This window comes from Myotis nattereri, assembly GCF_964212035.1.
Source record: "Myotis nattereri genome assembly, chromosome: 12".
NCBI lineage: Eukaryota > Metazoa > Chordata > Mammalia > Chiroptera > Vespertilionidae > Myotis > Myotis nattereri.
The window spans coordinates 41933688-41954431 of NC_138087.1; the positions used below are offsets into that span (position 1 = coordinate 41933688).

Consider the following 20744-nt stretch of genomic DNA (forward strand, 5'->3'; position numbering starts at 1 on the left):
AATCATTCAGCTGCCTCCTGCACACACCCCTATTGGGGATCGAGCCTGCAACACGGACATGTGCCCTGACCGGGAATTGAACCGTGACCTCCTGGTTCATAGGTTGATGCTCAACCACTGAACAACACTGGCTGGATAGGACAGCAGTTCTTACTCCACTTCTTCTTCCCCGGGCTCTATGATGCTGATCACTAGGGGCCAATGCTGATAATTGTCTCTTTTTCAAACCCTATCACCCCAGGAACTGGGTGGTAGCTTTTCCAGCCTCTAGAACACGGAGATAGTGTTCCCAGTGACTGAATGTCATTGCTTTTTGGCACATAGAAGACCAGTTAAAGAGTGGATACAGGCATTCTCAGGAATCTCTTACATGAAGGTGGCTGATGGGAGCAGGGAAGCAGATATGTATTGCATTTAATTACCCATGAAGATGTTTACTTAATTTAATATTGCTTCCTAAAAATGCAATCAAGAGCATGCATTTTTTTGTGGATAGTTTGATGAGTTTTGCATATGTGCACATCTATGTAACTACCACAACTACCACCCAGATCAGATGGAATTTCTAGCTCTTAAAAGTTTCCTTTGTCCCTTCCTTGATAAAATGCCCTCCACAGTGTTTACTTTAGAAAAGAATTAATTATATATCAATGTTTCAAACAATCTATAGAGAGTGCCCTCATACATATATTATCCTTACACATATCACCCAAAACCAGTGATTTAAAGATTTTGCCACACAAGATTCATCATTTCCTTTTCCTTTATGTGTGTGTGAAGTATTTTAAGCAAATCCCAAATATCACATTATTATATTCCAATATGCATGTCTAAAAACATAGAGATTTTGTTACATACCCATAACAGCACTATTATTCATGACTAAACAACAAGTCCTTGGAGTCATTTAACACACAGTACACATTCCAACTTCCCCAATTGTCTTTGTATATTTTATTTGTTCAAATTGGAATCCAATCAAGGTTATGAGTAGTTCTCTCTCCCTCTCTCCCCCTCTCTCTCTCTCTCTCTCTCTCTCTCTCTCTCTCTCTCTCTCTCTCTCTCTCTCTCTCCATGTCATTGACTTGTTGAAGATACTAGTAAGTTGACCCGTAAAATGTCCCGCATTCTGGATTTGCCTGTTTTCTTGAGGTGGTGTTTAACTTGTTCCTCCAGCTGCCATTTTCTTTTTCAACTGGAAGTCAGCTTTAAAGTCTTGGCTCAGTTCAAGTTTTGCAAGAATATGATGTGTACTTCACCTTGCATCACTTCTGGAGGCACATCAGATCTGGCTGCTCCACTTGAATGACATAGATACCAATTCTTGAATTCAAGTACTCACCCCCTAATCTCTTTATTTCCTTACAACCTTGCATGTAATGGTTACCACATTAGCTTTAAACATTTACTCTCCAAGTACTCATCAGAGCCTCTATCGAGTACCTTTATATGCAAGATCTTGGGTAACAAAGATGGGCAAGACAAACCAGCTGCCAAGTATGAAGGCTGTTCAAGTATCCTCAGCCTATTAGCATACCCTCCGAAATTCAGGGTTTCTAATGCCTAATTCATCCTATTACCTTTCCTTCCTTTGCCTCTTCCTTATTCCCTCCCCTTCCCTCCCGTTTTCCATTTTCTAATTATTTTGCCCTCATAGTATGCCAATTATACTGAGGATTCGTGTCAGAGGTGTGGTGCCCTAAATTATTCTTGTTTGTATGCCATGGTGATTCATGATGGCACTAGCTAGACAACAGATCATGCAACAACCTAATTCTGTGAAAGAGAAAACTGAGATATACAAAAACCTTGTTATTGATTCAAGTTCACACAATGACTGACCCCAGTAATAAAGGACTTCTTTATAGAAGTGCCCAGGATCACACCTGCTCACCAGCAGCAGGGACTTTTCCAAGCAGAAAGGCAGTCAAAGGCACATAGTGTAAATCTACACCGGAGCGGGGCTGGGAAGAAACTCTATACACAGTCTCCTCTGGAGACTGCTGTGCTATGTATTTAAGCTGTAGGCAGCTTAAGGTAATTAGAGTTGTATGTCCGCAGCCATCCTTTGTGGAATTCAAAGGTTAAAGACTTTCATCCCACCTAGAAGAAAATGCATAGTTACTAAAAAACTGAAAGTTTAAAAAGTAGAAAAAAAGAACAAAGAAAAAAACCCGCTAGAGTCTCTGGAAAAAAAAATGTGTGCGAGCCTTGATTGTCAGGGGCTCCTCCATAAGCACCGTGAAAATCTCACGTTTCTACTTCATTTTAGGACAGCGAGGAAGGCCCATTGGCCACCAGGAACCTTGTCAATGTCTGCGGATTTGAATTTCACCAATTGAAATACAGCCTGCTGAGGGCTTCGCTGCTAATGTTACAGCAGAGCTGTGGCAACTATCGCGAAATCGCCACGTGGGAGACTTCTCAGATGATGAGATGTGGAACTCCTAATAAGAAAAGACGTTCTCATGCTGCCTCTTTAGAGAAGTAAGTACATTTTACGTCTGTAATGGACCAACGTTCTTTCCACTGAGTTTGCTTCCTACACAGAGAAGCAGGCCACACAGTGCTGGTCCCAGGGGGCAGGACAAGTTTTCTTGCCCAGTGGGTCAGCAGGACACGGGGTCCGCGTGCCCCACAATAGTGCACATTAGCTCAGATATTCTCAACTCTGTGGAGCCACCGTGCTCTGTGACCGATTTCAGTTTCTGGACTAGGAAGGGCCTTCTTGAGGGCACCTGCTGCTCCCCCTCTATTCGATTAAGATTGAAGAACCTTAGTAGCCACTTGTAGCAACTGGCATGGGGTGAGCCTGGCTACTCATATGTCAGCCCCAGGAAATGGCCTCATTGTCCAAGCTTTTCACCATGTGACCTTGAGTTTGAATAAAAGGAAGTGTTTGCTAGGGGCAGATAGAGAGCTGGTAATGATACCTGTCACGAGTCCCTGGCTCAGATATAGGGGACATGGGGCTTTAATGCTATTGGGACCTGTGTCGTGTGTGTTCTCTTTGGCTCCCTTAATAGAGAATACCAAGAACAGCAACAGTATTTTATTTTTAATAATAAAACCCAGATGTCAATGCAGACCCTCTGTTCTCTGTCTTCTCCAAGATTTCTGCATATTTCTGGGGATTAATGTCAGTTCAGGGCTGGCTCCTACTTCCTAGGAGAACTCATTCCATAGTCCTAGCCTCTCATCCCCATGAAAGTTCCCTTCTCTCTACCCCATGCTGAACCAAATACCATGCTCATTCCCTTTTCTTTGAATTGTATGAAAAAAACAAAAACACCCCACCTCCTGGGGGCATTTCTGTGAAGCAGTCTTCACTGCATATTTGAGAATACAGGTGGAGATCGTAGCAGAGCAAACATCGTAAATGGAAAGAAAATCAGCCACCATAGTGTTGCTTTTCTGTTATCGTTTTTTGCTCTCTTCTTTACTTCAGTAGCTTCCCCCGCAGAAACGGAAACAGACCCTATCCTCACTCTCTGCTCTGGGGATCTTCCTACAGCTCCCAAGACAAACGAATGTACTCTTGCTCCGCTAAACCATTCCCTTTAGGTCTGTCCTCGTCGTCGCCCACCAGTCTCTGCAATTGAAAGAGGGCAGCAGAGCGATGATTTCCCCAGTAACATGAATTATTTCCTCTTCCTGTTCTTCCACCTTGGAAGGCAGATTTGATTATGGTCAGTTTTGATGAAGAAAAAAAAAAAAGGTTATTTTTCCCTCCAATCTTAGAAAAATAATGCAACAGAGCATTATAAGGTGGCGATTGTGCCATTTCAAAATGTTGCCTGTTATTACTAGTATCTTTTTCCACCCCCAGAGGTTGACAAGTGTAGCAAATACAGTGGACATAGAGCCTTGTTAATAAAATTACTAAATTCTCCAAGGCCAGCAGCCTGGTTTTGGGCCATAAAATTTCTAATCCTTGCCTTCCCACTGTTAGAAGGACCAAACTGTTTCACAGTTTTTAAGTGTGAGCCACACTGAAAGGGGATCAGGAGAGAGGAAGAGGATGTCTTCTGGGAGAAAGCAGGATTCATATCGTGGAAACTATTCCTTCTGACTCTGCTCCCCAGGCGAGAAGAACCTTGGATTTGTTTCTTTCCTCTTCCTGTACATTTGGGGATGTCAGAGCCATCTGTTTCCCCCTCTCCACTTGGTGAGGTGCTGACAATGATCTCTTGTCTTAAAATTGCTTCCTATTGGACCAGCAGAGTGTCTGATACTGATTGGGCAAAGGAGAAAGTTGCAGGAGAGACATGGCGTAAGGAGGAGAGGGAATAGCAGGGACATCTGAATTTCCCACCATTTTATTTGCAGGGATATTTAGATTTCCCTCCATTGGGTGGCTGCCAGAAGAGATGGATGGGGCAAAGGCCCTCTTGCAGATATCTCCAAAAAGGGCATGAAATCCCAATTTCAAAAAAGTCTGTTGGTTGAATTTGCCAAAGGAAAGGGCTGGTGAGATGAGCATGGGGGCCAAGTGGAAGCTGAATTTTTCAAACCAGAGGCTGTGCAGAGAAAGGCCTCCTCAGAACCCTCCAATGAATGAACTCATGCCTGTCTAGGAGACCAGTGGCCTGCTGTGTTGGGTGGAGAAGCAGCAACAACTATCAGAAGGAGATATCAGAATTGCCATCAACAACTTGTAGTTTCTCAAAACAGTCAACGTTGCTCCCTCCCTCATCCTGTGCCTGAAGTTTTGGGGGTAGGCACACATTGGAAAATTGGAGAAGAGAAAGGGAGAAGACAGTCATTAGAAAGTAGGTCAAGCCTTCAGTGACATTCCAGAAACAGTTCCTATGTGCTCACGAGACCAGGTTTACATTTCAGGAATTTTGCCAGTTGTTCATTGGTAGCTTGAGTTAGCCATGGTGGGAAAATTCAATATGTCACTCAATATACAGTAGAAATCAAGAAATGCTACAAATTGGAGCATTTTAATTTTCTCTCCCTTGGAGAGCTGGTTTATCAGCATGCCCCTGCTCATGCCCCCACCCCCAAGCAGGTGCACTCCTGGGACAGCCAGAGCCGGAGGTGGTAACTTGTCTGATTGCTTTAATAACCAAAGGGCAGTGAAAAATTTTCACACTAGACTGAAATATAATTAGAAATCCTGCTCCCCAGCACGATAAGGGCGGTCAACAAAACAGATTGTGCCAGTTATTAAAAAAACAAAATGCCACTTTATATATGACTCTGTAGGGAAGGAAAAATAAATTCCCCTCCACCCCTCTGAGTTCTAGCTGAGACCCTCACAATAAGAGATAGATTAACCGGAGAAAAACAAACAAAAATTTGTTAGCATGCATTACAGGTACCCAGGGAAAAATAATTAAGTTCAGTAGATTAGAGTTCAATCTTAAATAGTATCTTAATAGGGAAAGGGAGGGAGGATGTAGACCTTTTAGGGGAGAGTACATGATTGTTAGGAAAGATGAATGGGTCCGTAGAAAAATGGGCCTTTAAATTAGAGGTTTGGTAGTTTGTGACAAAGTTTGTCTGGGTGTAGTATCTACTACCAGTCTTCTATCCAGGGATAAGAGTCAGTCTTGAGTTCTTTTTGGAGGATCTGTCTTTGGGCAGATAAAGGGAGTTCAGAGAACATCTCCTTGCATTTGCCGTTTCTAAAGTACCTACATCACCAAAGAACCAACTTACTAAAGTAGCGTATTTTGGGGTGAAATTTTCTGCTACCCTTTACTTCTGTTACAGGTTCAATTGTCTCCCTCTCCTCCAAAATATATGTTGAAATCTTAACCCCTAGTACTTCAGAATGTGACCTTATTTGGAAATACGATCTTTATAGAGGCAATGGAGTTAACATGAGATCATGAGGCCCTAATCCTATGACTGGCACCTTTATGAAAAGGGGGCATTTGGGCACAGAGGCAGATACACACAGAGGAAAGATGATATGGAGACACACAGGGAGAAGGTGGCCATATGACCAGAAAAATGCATCTACAAGCCAAGAAAGCAAGGGTTGCTGGCAAGCACCAGAAGCTGGAAGGAAGGAATCTCCCCTACAGCTATCAGAAAAAGTATGGTCCAGCCAACACCTTGATTTTGGACTTTTAGCCTCCAGCACTGTGAGACATTAAACTTCTATTGTCTTAGGCCAGTTTTTGATACTTATTATAACAGCCCTAGGAAACTAATACAGCCCCCAAATCCAATTGCAATAATTGCCATTTATTGATTATTTACAATGTGTGTGGTGTGTGCCAGCATCTTTATTTATATGACGTAAGTTAATTATTACATAAGTCCAGCAAAGATGAGAAAAGTACGGCTTCCATTGGTCATTGCAAAAGAGCATCACAGAAATTTCAGGGGAAGAAGGAACCTCAGCTATCTCAGAATCAACAGGACACCATCAATAGGTTTCTCAAGGCAGACCATGATGAGTTATTTTCATTCCATTCAGATCCCATTCATTGTTCCAATTCACTTAAAAACTGTAATATATCTTTTGACTTGATGGACATGGCAGTAGATAGGGACATGATCATGAGCAACCATACAAATAGGATATTCTCAGACAATTTGCACCTAATTCAAGCTGTTGTAATTTTTAAGCACTGAGTGCTCCAGGGAAGAAATAGGCTTATATATCTGGTCGGATGTCTCAGCTACCCTGGGCTAAATGCTTCAGGCTCAATGATTTAGGAAGAATAAAATACCAGGGGCACAGAGCAGAGCCAAGTTGAGAAGGGGAAGTATTCTCAAATGCCGGTCTGAGAAGCAGTGAAATGGTAGCAGGGCTGTGGTTGGTTGTTAATGCCCAAGTACCTACCAAGATTCTGGAATCAGGAGGATTACTCATAAGGCCAACACATGTGGGGTCAGTTGCTTCTAAACTATTACAGCCAGCTAATTTTGCAGCTTTGACTTAAGTTTTGAAACTCATGACTTAGGACCTGGGGGTTTCAATTGCCTGGCCAGCATGGCTCAGTGTTTGAGCACTGACCTATGAACCAGGAGGTCACAGTTCGATTCCTGGTCAGGGCACATGCCTGGATTATGGGCTGGATCCTCAGTGGGGAGTGTGAAGGAAGCAGCTGATCAATGATTCTCTTTCATCTTTGATGTTTCTATCTCTTTTTCCCTCTCCCTTTCTCTCTGAAATCAATAAAAATATTTTTAAAAATGGTTTCGATCCAATATCAACTGATGTGGTAATTTTGGGGGGTCGGGATATCTTAAATGAAATGAGCATTTCAGTGGCCGTCAGAAGATGGTGGCAACAGATAGGATGCTCTGCCTTGGAGAATGTGTCTGCTAGAATGAGAAGGCCACTGGAACCTTGGAAATGGTGGAGCTTTTTCTTGAATTTAAAGATTTGGTCTTTTTGTGATTGGAAGAAGCCCCAGATGATCACTGCGTTTTCCTGGTTCATGCATAGATCTCACATTTTAGACCCATGAAAAGCCTTTACTTACTAAGCATCTCTTTTGTGCTGAGCTTTATGCCAAGCTACCAGGTACCCAAAAATGAAATGAGTTTCCTGCTGTCAGTAAAAGTTAAGTAAAACTCTTGTTGAGAGACAGACATTCCAGTACTTCTATGCAATGTAAAAATTAGTACTAGAAGTCAGTATCCAGTGTTCCCGAAGCTTTGGGTTAGGAGGGACCAACTCCCCAGTGATGGGGAGTGGGCTGTCAGAAGGCTCCAAGGAGGAAGTGTAATGATAGGATCAGGGTCCATGACCAGGTTGGCAGGTGCCAGATTACAAAGGCTCTCGTGTGCCAGGCTTAAGGGAGGTATTTAAGTCTTTTAAGCTGCCTGGTGACATGATTAAATGTGTACTGTAGACAAATCTCTATGGCAGCAGTGTGGAAGATGAAGTGATAAAAATATATACTTTAGTTTACTTTGTTCTAAATGGCAATTTTACCTTTAACTGTGTACACACCTTTTTGACTATACTCAAGTAACCGAATGCACAGGTACAGAAACCCTGTATTACAGGCCTGCACTAGCTTTGTCACTGATTCAGCATATGCCTATGTTCCAACCTTATAATTGTACAAAATTGTTTATGAAAATGCTTAAGACTAAGGAATAATAGCCTTTGTTCAAATGTATAGTCTCACAATTACCACTGTAGGCTCTCTTTTAAATAAGTTTCTCTTTATATCTCTGGCTTTATAAAATACATGAACAGAATTTGATAATAGATCTTTTGGAAGATGATCATGTGGTAGGAAGTATTCTATCCTGCAAGTCAAAAGTACAATGGTAAGAGTTACCCTACAGAAATCCCACAGTTCTCAAGCCATCACTGGGATTCTTTCTCTAGTTATTTAGAAAAAAATAAAACCAAGCATTCGCATGCATGTAAATAGTCACAAAAAAACAGAAATCTTCAGTAATGCAGCCAATTTGAACTTGTTTTCTGTTTTACTCTTATGAACAAAATTAAAAAGAGTCTGCAAGCTTTGACTAGAAATAAATAAAGACTTATTCAAGGATCTTAGGGTTTGCAAAGCGTAAGCACAACTAGGCAATACCCAGAGTGTTCTGAAGGAGAAAGAAAAGCTAAGAGTTCTTATAGTAAAAAGTACCTTCTTGACAGGAATCAGTCCTGCATTCTTAGCTTCTGGATTGGTCCAAGATGGCAATTTTCTAGATCCGTGGTTGGCAAACTGCGGCTCGCGAGCCACATGGGGCTCTTTGGCCCCTTGAGTGTGGCTCTTCCACAAAATACCATGTGTGGGCCCATGTGGCTTGCGAGCCGCAGTTTGCCCAACCGCAGTTAGCTGACCACTGCATCAAGCATATCAAACTCAAAGGCTCACATGGGCCAAATAAACGAGGCATGTGGCCTGTGGGCCGCGAGTTTGACATGTTTGCTCTAAGTGGTCTGGATAATGGATGTCAGGTCATCTGGTAAAGTGGACATTCCGTAGTCCTTCAGAAAGTAATTGGAGGGTTATCTGGAGGTGTGTTGTATATCTGGGCATTAATGCAAGGCTGGAAAGTTCAAAAGTTTGAGTTCCTAGGATATTTAAAACAAGAATAGACTCTTGTTCTCATACTTCAACCGACTTGATTTTAGTAATTTAGCAGCTTGACTACTGTGACTCCATTTTATTTTTTCAGCCTATTCTATATGCATGGTTCTCAAATTTCAGCGTGTATCACAATACCTGCAGGGCTTGTTTACACAGAAGACGGGGTCCTGCCCCCAGAGTTTCTGATTTAGTTGGTTTGGGATGAGGCCTGAGAATTGGTGACAGGTGATGCTGTGCCTGCTGGTCCAGGGACCACACATGGAGAACCTCTGCTCTGAAATAACAATGGCTAACTTTTATTGGGCACTTTCTGTGTTCCAACTGTGTCCGGAATATCTTACTTGTATTAGCTTATTTAATTCTTATGGTAACCCTATGATGCAGGCATTTTTAGTATCACATAGAAGGGTGGCAGACCTTGTCACCCCAAATATGCCTCTTAAGGCATGGGGATTATTTTGAGCAACAGCAGGCATAAGACAAGGTCTGAAAACAGAGCAGGAAACTTTACATTTACTAAGGCACTCTCCCGTGTGTAAGGGTGTCTTCCTCCCAGTATCCAAAGAGAAGCTCCTTTCACTGGAGCAGGCCCCAGGCTCCAATCTGCAAAACAACCTTACCCTTGTTTTATCAAACTTTTCCTGGCAACCTCCCCATAACCGGCCGCCTCCCATTTTTCTTTCCTTTGTCTTTGGTTAAAGATGGTATTTAAGTGGGAGTTCTATGCCTCCCAGAGAGCCACCCATTTTCTGTTTATTTTTCTCTTATTAACCTGTTTTTTATTACAAGAGTCCCCTCTAAAACTCAGAAGGGTAGAGGGAAAATTATTTTGCCTTCTCTATGACATTATTTCAAATGAAAGCGAGATCTGAGAAAGTAAAGTAACACACTCCAGGGTCATTCAGCCAATAGGTAATGGTTTAAGATTGAATTCAGAATCATACATGCTAGTGAATTGCTGTGATTCTCGTTTCAGGGAGTTCCTATGTCCCAAACATGCCACCAATCCAGAAACTTTGAAACCCTAGGAACATTTTGTTGGTGTGTTCCAGGACTAATATTGCCTTGTAGGATATAGACATAAACCTTTGTGAAAACACTAATATTTTGAGATAGAACTTTACTTCATCCCCAATGAACATTTCTCACCATAAAGAAATTGCCCAATCTGCTGAGTCATAACAAAAATAAAGAGCATCTACTCTTTAGTTCTGGCTTTTAGTTTTGGGAAGTGATGGGAGAAAGAATAAATTGCCACCCACTATAGATCATTTTATTTTCATTTTATTCAGTGGCATTTACAGTGCTGTGCATGGATGTGGTCTTGAGAACTTTGTGGAGATTATTTTTTCAATAGTACAGATGGCTCTGCTAGGCATCTTGGGGAATAAGTGTATGATCCAGACTCAGGGGAATTTGCCATGTTCATTACTTTGTATAAGTGCTTTGGCCTCTGAACATCTAAAATGACACTGGCTTATTAACTCATTGCTGGAGTCACTGAAGGCTGAAGCTACAACTTCATGCCTGACCACACACCAGGGATTTTTTATTGCTTATTTTACTGGCTCTTTGCCTGTTCCTCTCTTTTTAACCATAACCATCTATATATAAAGCCCAGCAAATTCTCTCTCTCTCTCTCTCTCTCTCTCTCTCTCTCTCTCTCTCTCTCTCTCACACACACACACACACACACACACACACACACACCATCTTTCATGGACATGTTAGGTCACAAAAATGTCTGCATTCTGAAGTGAAGCATAAAGCCTTTTCTCTGATTACGGCTATGCCCTGCTGAGGTTGAAAGCTGTTATCGTCTCAGCATATAATAAAGGGCCAACATCACTTGGTGATGAAGTTTCCTGTAGTTATAATCTCATTACAAAGGAGGAAACATTGATGCCCAATATGCCTCAGTTGAAATGTACAATCCTAGAGTATGTGATGCTGTGGAAGCCAGAGGAAGCAGTAAATCAAAAGATAAAGAAGATAAAGTTGCTGCAGAGAAGATAAAGTTGATGAGGTTGTGGGAATACTCTATCAGATTTGGTGATCAAAATATTCTGGGCACTTTTTAGTTAAGAGCTGAAACTCATGGAAGCTGAGCAAGCAGGTAGGCCCCTGCTGTCTGATATTATGACATTGTGATGGATTCAGCAATCAGGGGACTTTACATTCTTCCACCATGGTTTAGTGGCTTGAGGATGTGAGCAGAGAAGTAGAGGGCAGGGAGGTTTGAGAAGCATGGCTGGTACCTGAATGTTTGAATAGTGGAAATAGGTTAAGGGTTGTGGTTTGTCAGAAAATGTAGCATTCACCTATCTGCCTATGGGATTTTGTTTTAGAAGAGAGACAAATGAGGGCAGAAGGCCAGAAGCAGATGTAGGACAAGATTTAAAAAATGATCCCTGTTTCAGTGTGCATCAGCGGATCTGAGATCAAGGCCAATCTGTGCTGATCTCAAAACCTTCTCCCACTGAACATCACAGGAGCTTGCCTTTGATCAGTTTCAGATGTTAGTGCTCTAGGCTGGGGAAGTCCTGTTTGCTCCCCAGGTCCACCCTCTACCTTTTTACACTCTGCTCTGTGACTTGGGAGGATGACCTATAAGGGCAGCAGGTTATCTTGCCCTCTGGCTTTTTAAAAATATATATATTTTCATTTTAAAAATATATTTTTACTGATTTCAGAGAGAAAGTGAGAGGGAGAGAGAGATAGAACATTAATGATGAAAGAGAATCATTGATTGGCTGCCTCCTGCACACTCCACACTGGGGATCGAGTCCATAACCTGGGCATGTGTCCTGACCAGGAATCAAGCAGTGACCTCCTGATTCATAGGTCGATGCTCAACCAGTGAGCAACACCGGCCGGGCCCTCTGGCTTTAGTTGAACTTGGCCATTGGGGAACTCTAGCGTGGGGATGGATGGAGGGATACTGTGAGGGAGCCCTTTGTTCCTCTGCTTCCCTTCCTACAGGGTCATCTTGGTCCTCTCCCCTTCAGACCTATAGATGGTAATAATGCTCACCTTTCTTGGCCCTTTGATTTCTCTATGCTCTGCCACACCTTTACAAATGCCTACCAAAACTATTCTGCATATGCTCCACTTCCTTAAGTTACTCAAGTTGAATGTTCCATCTGAACCCTGTCTGACACAAGTTTTATGTAAGATTTCATTATAAAAACTTGCCATCACTAAAAGCATGTTTGAAACTAAAAGACTAGGACAGGGGTTGGCACACTAGTTTCCTAAAGAGCCAGATAGTAAATATTTTTGGTTTTACGGGTCATATAATCTCTGTCATCACTATTCGACTCTGCTGTTTGAGTGAGAAGGCAGCCACAGACAAGTAAATGAATGAGTGTGGCTGTGGTCCAGTAAAACTTTTTTTACGAAGACAGGCCCATGGGTTGTGGTTTACTAGCCCCTGATCTAGGACAAGCACTCTTCTCTTTTATCTGTGAGAGTGGTTCTCAATGTGGGAACATTTTGTCCCCTGCTGGATGTTTGGTAACATCTGTAGATTTTTTGTTGTTGTTTATCACAGCTGGAGGAGGGGTTGGCATCTAGTGGGTAGAAGCCAGGGATACCACTAAACATTCTGTGATGCACATGGTAGCCACCCTCCCCCCCTTCCCCCACAAGAATTATCCTGCCTAAAATATCAATAGTGCCGAGGTCAAGGAATTCTGTTCTTGAAGAGATTAAGGAGATTGTCAGTTTGTTCATCATGTCACTGTGACTTTAGTGAAGAAAATAAGAAGGTTAATTTTACAGCTATTAGGACTGCTAGAGTTGAGTTTTTTCTAGCTCTAATTTTAACATCATTTTACAGTACTCCTTAGAAAAGTGGGATAGGATGCATTTATTATGAACTGTGATGGTTTCCTCAACAACTTTTTCATCCTTTAAATCATTAGTCATATTAATCTACCTTAATTTACTCTTTTTGTTCCCTCAGTATCTTTTGGATGGATAAAGAGAGTGTCCATGCCTCTTTTAGCAAAGTTTTGTCTGTCTGGCACATTGAAGCTGTGACTTCCTGGATTTTCTGAGCTTGCTCGTTAAGATAGACCACCTATGCCCAGCCTGCATGGCTAGATGGTTGAGCATCAACCTATGAATCAGGAGGTCACGGTTCGATTCCCAGTCAGGGCACATGCCCTGGGTTGCAGGCTCAATCCTCAGTAGGGGGCATACAGGAAGCAGCTGGTCCATGATTCTCTCTCATCATTGATGTTTCTATCGCTCTTTCCCTCTCCCTTCCTCTCTGAAATAAAAAAAAAATATATTAAACGTAGAAAAAGAAACTGTCTAGTTAAAGAATTACATGTGGTCCAGTGGAATAAATATGAATATGGTATAAGGGTGGCTGGTGGATGTTGCGGGGCTGGAGGATGAATAGCTGAACCTGAAACACATTAGAATACTGAAAGGGGAGTGTTTTATTTGTGCATGTGTTGGGGGGAGGGTGGTGCGGCCTGGTGTAATCAATTGCGTTAATGATGGTCTCAGGAGTTGGGAGAGACTATGACACTTTATTAATGGCCAGAGGGAGGATGATGGAAAATGAATGGTTAGAAAAGAATGTTGGGCAATGTGCCCCTGAGCTAGTGCTTTTGATTTTAATCTTCAGGGACTCTGTGTTTAAGACTGGCTTAAAACTTCAGACGGGGAAACAGAGAAATGGATAGCTTCAACATAGGTTATTGTACTGTGAGTATTATCCTTGAACCAGAGGAGAACTGCAACATTTATATTCCCTGAATTAAACCGATATTTCTTTTGACTGAAGTTTTTGCTTAATCACAGAGGGCTATGCCTCATCTCCCCGCCTTTTCAGTATTCTAACGTTTCTCAGGCTCAGGTATTCATTCTCCAGCCCCCCAGCCCCACCTCCTCCCAGCCCCCGCCAGCCCCACCCCTGCACATGTTAGTGGGCGAGTTTGAAGAGCAAGGACACATGGAAGTCTGTGTCTGGATGACATCATATTTCGATCAATTGAACAGCCTGGCAGCGGCCTTGAAGAGATGCTTAACTTTTGGAAATCACTTCTCTATCGTAACCAATGCTATTAACTTTAAAGGTCCAAAAAGATAAGATAAGTAGTTACACAGGCCTTTTGAAACTTGTATGCAGTGTGTTAAATGGATTTAATCACTGTCAGTTAAATATAGTGATGTTAAAACAATGTCCATACACTGCCAAAACTCAAATGGACTGCTTAATGGAGGACAAAAATTTGGAGAACAGTGGATGAAATGTCACTTATATGTGATTTTACAGTTATTTTTGCAGGGCTCTAGGGAATTATTGACTTTAATGCACTGCAGTGGAAAATAGCTCTATACCTGGGCTCATCTTCTTAAAATTAATAGTAGAGTTTATTTTTTCAAGTGGCACTTTCATCACACTCTCACTTATAGATTGGCAATGCGTGACAGATCATTTTAGAGTAATTCTGATCCTGAATACTAGTGAAAAGAAGTGCAATTGAACCAAATGTAGCCAACATAGCAAATAGACAATGTAATCTTAAAGCTTAGCTAATATTATTTCCTTTGTGCCCGGTAATATACTAAGCAGTTTACATGGTTTACTATTTTAATTCTGGTGAGAAACTGGAGGCATGTGCAATTATTGTCACCCTCATTTTGCAGATGGAAAAAACTCAGGTTTGAAGAGGTTACATAATTAGCTCAAAATCACACAGTAGGCGGTGCTGTTAGAATTTGCACACAGGTAACTGAATTTCACAGCCTGCACTGACTGTCTCCTACTGCTCTCCTTTTCTGTATTTTTGGTAGTGAAAAGAAGAAGGTAATTTTGAGAGCACTCTGGAATGTTAGATCTTAATAACCCAGCTAACAAGACCGTCTGTAATACAAGCAAAACTGTGTGGTCTTGGGGAAATCATTAACTTGCATCAATCAAATGAGAGACGGTACTGAGTGATTTCTAACAGGTCTTTTCTACCCTAACACAATGATTCCAAGTTAGTGTATAGATTTTAAAAACCATCTCCTTCGACCAAATAGTCATCTTATTAAATTATTCGGAATAGATACTTCCTAAATTCATAAAATAATTTCTCAGTCCTTTTCTGACCTTATTATTTTTTTAAAATACTTTTTTTTAAAATATATTTTTATTGATTTTTTACAGAGAGGAAGGGAGAGAGATAGAGAGCTAGAAACATCGATGAGAGAGAAACATCGACCAGCTGCCTCCTGCACATCCCCCACTGGGGATGTGCCCGCAACCCAGGTACATGCCCTTGAGCGTAATCGAACCTGGGACCCTTCAGTCCGCAGGCCGACGCTCTATCCACTGAGCCAAACCGGTTTTGGCTTCTGACCTTATTGGTTGACACTTAGATGGAATCAAAAATTCCACAGTGAACAGGGAGAATATTGCTTAAGTCATTCATTTGTCATAAAAGGAATGTTTTGCTACTATAGAGAGTTTACAGAATTTAGACCTGTCAGGGGCCCTAGCCACAGTCTAATTCAGCCCTCTAATGTGAGAGACCTGGATTAGATCATGGCTAGATCCCTTTATAAGCTTCCTCATCTGAAATCCAGAGAGATTCAGAGACATGTCTAAATTCACAAAGCTAGTTCCTAGTGGAGCTGGGCTACGATGATCTGGATTCAGATCCCAGGACTTTCCCAATGAGTCACAACCACTTCTGCCTTCACTTCCCCAATTCATGAAAGACAACTGCCCTATTTTAGTCTGGGTAGTGGAGTGGGACAGAAAGATCTGGGTTTGAATCTCAGCTCTATTCTTACTAGATGTGAAACACTGGGAAAAGTTAAAATGAAAATCTGTGTGCGTGTATAATGTTTATGATCATCAGACTGAACCTCAGAGCATAGTACTGACATGTCATGTTAGTGCTAAGTCATATGTCTGCAATTGTTGAATAAGAACATATAGAAACAAAGGCCAACCAAATTTGTAATTGAGGCCAAATGACGGAATAGTCTGATGTGCTGAGTTTTCACAGTCATTTCAATGGAGTTAAGTGATGAGAAAGTCAAGCCATGAAAAGGGCGCAGGAGAATGGGTGAACCCAATTCCAAAGGACCCATCCTCCCCTCTTCCCAAGTCAGTGCAATGTTTACAATGAAAGGAATGGCTCCACTTTCTAAAAGCCATTATCATCTGTCAAGTTGAATTAGAGTGGTTGAATTCAATGTTATTAGCATTGTAGGTCTGTTTTCTTCCAGTCGGTAAAGGTGCTTAGTGTCTCTTCTATAAGAACTACAACCATCAGTAGTTTATATCTCATTTTGCATTACATATGTAAGCAACATTATTATAATATGCAAAACTAAGTAAAAAAATGAGAAAGAGGATTTTCTTTAAGAATTATTCAGACATTTTTTTCTGGGCATGAAAAATGCTTGATAATCCAGTACAAGGACTCTGTTTAAGTGTTAGAGATTTTCTTAGACCCAAACATGATGGCAGTTTCATGTTTCAAATATGTTAGCTGAGACAGTACCAAATGGTAAAAGACCAGTGTAAATTCAGTGATGTTCCAAAATAATTTCATTCATCACACAGGCATTTATATGCACTTTACAAAATGATAGTACATGAACATAATTGCATGCAATGCTATTCACTACAGACTGATTTATAAGAGCAAACGAGTGGGAAAAAACTCCCCTACCTCCTTCTCTCTGGTAACCACCATATTGTTGTCTGTGTCTATAAGTTTCACATTTATATCCCACATATGAGTGAAATTATGTGATTCTTAGCTTTTTCTGACTTATTTTGCTTAGCATGATATTCTCAAGGGACTTAAAAACCCAGTAATTTGACTGCACATCCCTAGTGAGATATAAATGAAGGTAAAAGAATAGGAACAGTCATAGTTTTCAACAATTACTGTTAATAATTATAATATTTAAGATGGCCAGTAGACATATGAAAAGGTATTTGATGTCACTAATCATCAGAAAAATGCATATTAAAACCACAAGGATATATCACCTCATACTTGTTAGAATAGCTAGCATCAAAAAAATCAACAAACAAGTATTGAGGATGATGTGGAGACAAGGGAACCCGCATGCACTGTTAGTGGGATGATAAATTGGTATAGTCACTGTGGAAAACAGTATGAAGGTTCTTCAAAAAATTAAAACTAGAACTACCATATGCCTCAGCGATTCCAATTCTGCGTACTTATCTAAAATAATCCAAAACATTAATTCAAAAAGATATATATATATATATCTAGAGGCCCTAGTGTCCCTAGCGGTTGTCGGCTCCTGGCCAGGGCCTCCCTTTGTTCCATGCTGCTCCCTGGTGGTCAGCACATGTCATAGCGAGCAATCGAACTCCTGGTCTGTTGAACTCCTGAGGGGACACTTTGCATATTATATATATATATATATATACTAGAGGCCCGGTGCACAAAAATTTGTGCACTCGGGGAGGAGGGAGGGTCCCTCAGCCCGGCTTGTGCCCTCTTGTAGTCTGGGACCCCTCAGGGGATGACCACCTGCTGGCTTAGGCCCGCTCCCCGGGGGATTGGGCCTAAGCTGGCAATCAGACATCCCTCTGGCAGCCCGGCAACCCTCGGGGGATGTCCGCTTGCCAGCAGGGAGCAGGCATAAACTGCAGTTGGACATCCTTAGCACTGCTGAGGAGGCAGGAGAGGCTCCCACCACCATCGCTGTACTGGCAGCCATCAGCCTGGCTTGTGGCTGAGCAGAGCTCCTCCCATGTGAGAGCACCCTGACCACCAGAGGGCAGCTTCTGCGTTGAGCGTCTGCCCTCTGGTGATCAGTGTGTGTCATAGTGATCAGTCATTCCCAGTCTTTCTGCTATTAGGGTCAGTTTGCATATTACCCGTTTACTATATAGGATAGAGGCCTGGTGCATGGGTGGGGGCCAGCTGGTTTTCCCTAAAGGGTGTCCCGGATCAGGGTGAGGGTCCCGCTTGGTACCTGGCCAGCCTGGATGAGGGGATGATGGCTGTTTTTAGCTGGTCACACCCCCTTCAGGGTGGGAGTCCCCACTGGGGTGCCTGGCCCGCCTGGATGATGGGATGATGGCTGTTTGCAGCTGGTCATACCCTCTTCAGGGTCGGGGTCCCCACTGGGGTGCCTGGCCAGCCTGGATGACGGGCTGATGGCTGTTTGCAGCTGGTCACACCCCCTTCAGGTGGGGGTCCCCACTGGGGTGCTTGGCCAGTCTGGGTGAGGGGCTGAGGGCTGTTTTCAGGCTGGTGGGCAACTGAAGCTCCCGCCTCTCCTTTTTTCTTTTTCTTTTTTTATTCTGGGATTTATTTACCTTCTATTGCTGTCACTGGAGCTGAGAGCCGGCTCCAGCTCTGAGGCCGTTGCCGACTGAAAGCAGGCATCTGGGTTTGTTTAGATTTTATAATTGAAACTCTGTTGCCATCACTGGTCACTCTAAGCTCTGAGGCCGCGCTGGCTGAAAGCAGGTACCTGGGGTTTGTTTAGCTTCTATAATTGCAAAATTGTTGCATCCGGAGCTCAGAGCTGGGCTGTGGCAGGCGGGGAACCTTGGCTTCCTCCGTCACTGGAGCAAGCAAGCCTCATGTTCGCTTCAGCTGCCTGGCTGCCGGCCGCCATCTTGGCTGGCAGTTAATTTGCATATCTCGCTGATTAGCCAATGGGAAGGGTAGCAAAGTTACGGTTAATTACCATGTTTCTCTATTATTATATAGGATAGACTAGAGGCCCACTGCACGAATTCATGCATGGGTGGGATCCGGCGGGCCCACCTGATGGGGGCCCATCGGGCAGGGCCGACTGGAAAATATACTTTCCCCCAGCTGGATCTAATTACACTTTAAGGATGGCCAAAAGAAAACCCACAACAGAACTGTTTTGCATTTCACGTGCCATGAGGTGAAGTTGTTTATGTGTTGTTTGCAAATGTATATCAAGATGGATGATGGCCCTTTAATGATTTTTGCGTTCTTCCCAGGGCTCTGCCCGCAGTTTTCCAATATGATCTTCATGTCTGTTTGTTTAAAAGTTTTTCTATTTTTGAATGTGCCTACCCTTTGCTGTTGCTCCTGGCAGCCTGTGGGCCCTCTTTGCTGCCCCTTTTAAAGAGAGATTGAAAGCTCACCTAATCTGCAAGGCACCATGATTTCACAAAATCCCCACCCAGCCTCTCTACATTCCTCAGCAAAGGGCCACCATCCCGTTAAAGCTTAGTTCGCCTTTTTGACTAATTTGGAAGGTCTCTTGGGGCTGTGGCCGTGGAGGGAGAATTCCACAACTTGGCTGCAGTATTAGCCCTCTGGAGACTCTGGTTGGGGACAGAAGGGACTGATAATTATTTCCTTGTGCTTTCATTAAATGTACATGCACCAGGGAGCTAGGCAGTGATTTAAGTGTGTTGGGAGCCGCTCAGGGGTGGGACTGGCCAGACCGAGGGGCCGCGGTTGTTCCAGTAGTTCCATGTCGTTCCGGTAGTTCCGGTAGTTCCAGTTGTTCCACCGTTTGGTCGCTGGGCTTTTATTATTTTGGATAGTTTCAGAATAGTCATGAGGTTGTAAACTATAGCATAGGGAATATAGTCAATAATATTGTCATAATTATGTATGGTGTCAGATGGGTACTTGAATTATCAGGGGATCACTTCAGAAGTTATATAAATGTCTAACCACTATGCTTTATACCTGAAACTAATATAATATTGAATTTCAACTGTAAATGAAAAAATAAAAACAATTAAGAAACAATATTGATATTGTTACTCTAAAAGTATTTTATATGTGCATATATTAATACTAGAGGCCCAGTATAGGACATTCGTGCACTCGGGGGAGGGGGGTGTCTCAGCCTGGCCTGAGCCCTTTCACAGTCCAGGAGCCCTTGGGGGATGGCCAACTGCTGGCTTAGGTCTGCTCCCCGCAGGAAGCGGGCCTAAGCCAGCAGTTGGACATCCTTAGCACTGCCATGGAGGCTGGAGAGGCTCCCATCACCACTGCTGCACTTGCCAGCCATCAGCCAGCCTCTGGCTAAGTGGCACTCCTCCTGTGGGAGCACACTGACCACCAGGGGGCAGCTTCTGCATTGAGCACCTGCCCCCTGGTGGTCAGTGCACATCATAGCAACCGTTCTTTCCACTGTTTGGTTGATTTGCATATTTCCCTTTTATTATATAGGATAATCATGTTTTACTTTACCTTGTTATGGATGTACAAATATTAGAATAAAAGCTAAACATGATTATGATGATATTATTAGAAACCAAATTTTTCAGAGTAAACAAAAACAGATAAAATATAAAATTAAAGAAGTTAGTAATAACCTTATTATCATAAGTTGGGATTTGAAACATCACTATAAACTTATAATTTTGTTTCCTCTTAAAAATTAATTATTTCTAGTTCGGTTCCCTAAAAAAACTGAGCAACAATTACCAAGCCAGAGTAGCTTTAGCAACAAACTCCCCTCATGCCCAGATGGTGCTCTCGAAATACCATTTTCACTAAAAGGAAGAAGAGCTCCTTGGAGAATTGGTTAATTTCAGATATTGGACAGAACTCATACAAAAGTGCCTGTGCAACTGATCATACTGGAAAGAAGGAAGCTATAAAAGACTTTCTGGGTTGTATCAAAAGAACTCAGGGGCTACCCACCATCCAGAGATGCAATAATTTGAACATTATTAGGAATAACAATTCTTAATTCACAATG

The 20744-nt window shown here is 42.4% G+C and overlaps 1 protein-coding gene across 1 annotated transcript in view; it reads left to right on the forward strand.

Moving 5' to 3' along the window:
* Positions 1–20744, forward strand: part of TMC1 (transmembrane channel like 1) — a 314024-nt gene that overhangs the window by 164002 nt on the left and 129278 nt on the right. The window contains exon 9 of the mRNA XM_081103893.1: positions 2273–2487. The gene's annotated coding sequence lies outside the window, so the exon portion shown is untranslated. The remainder of the gene's footprint in view (positions 1–2272; positions 2488–20744) is intronic.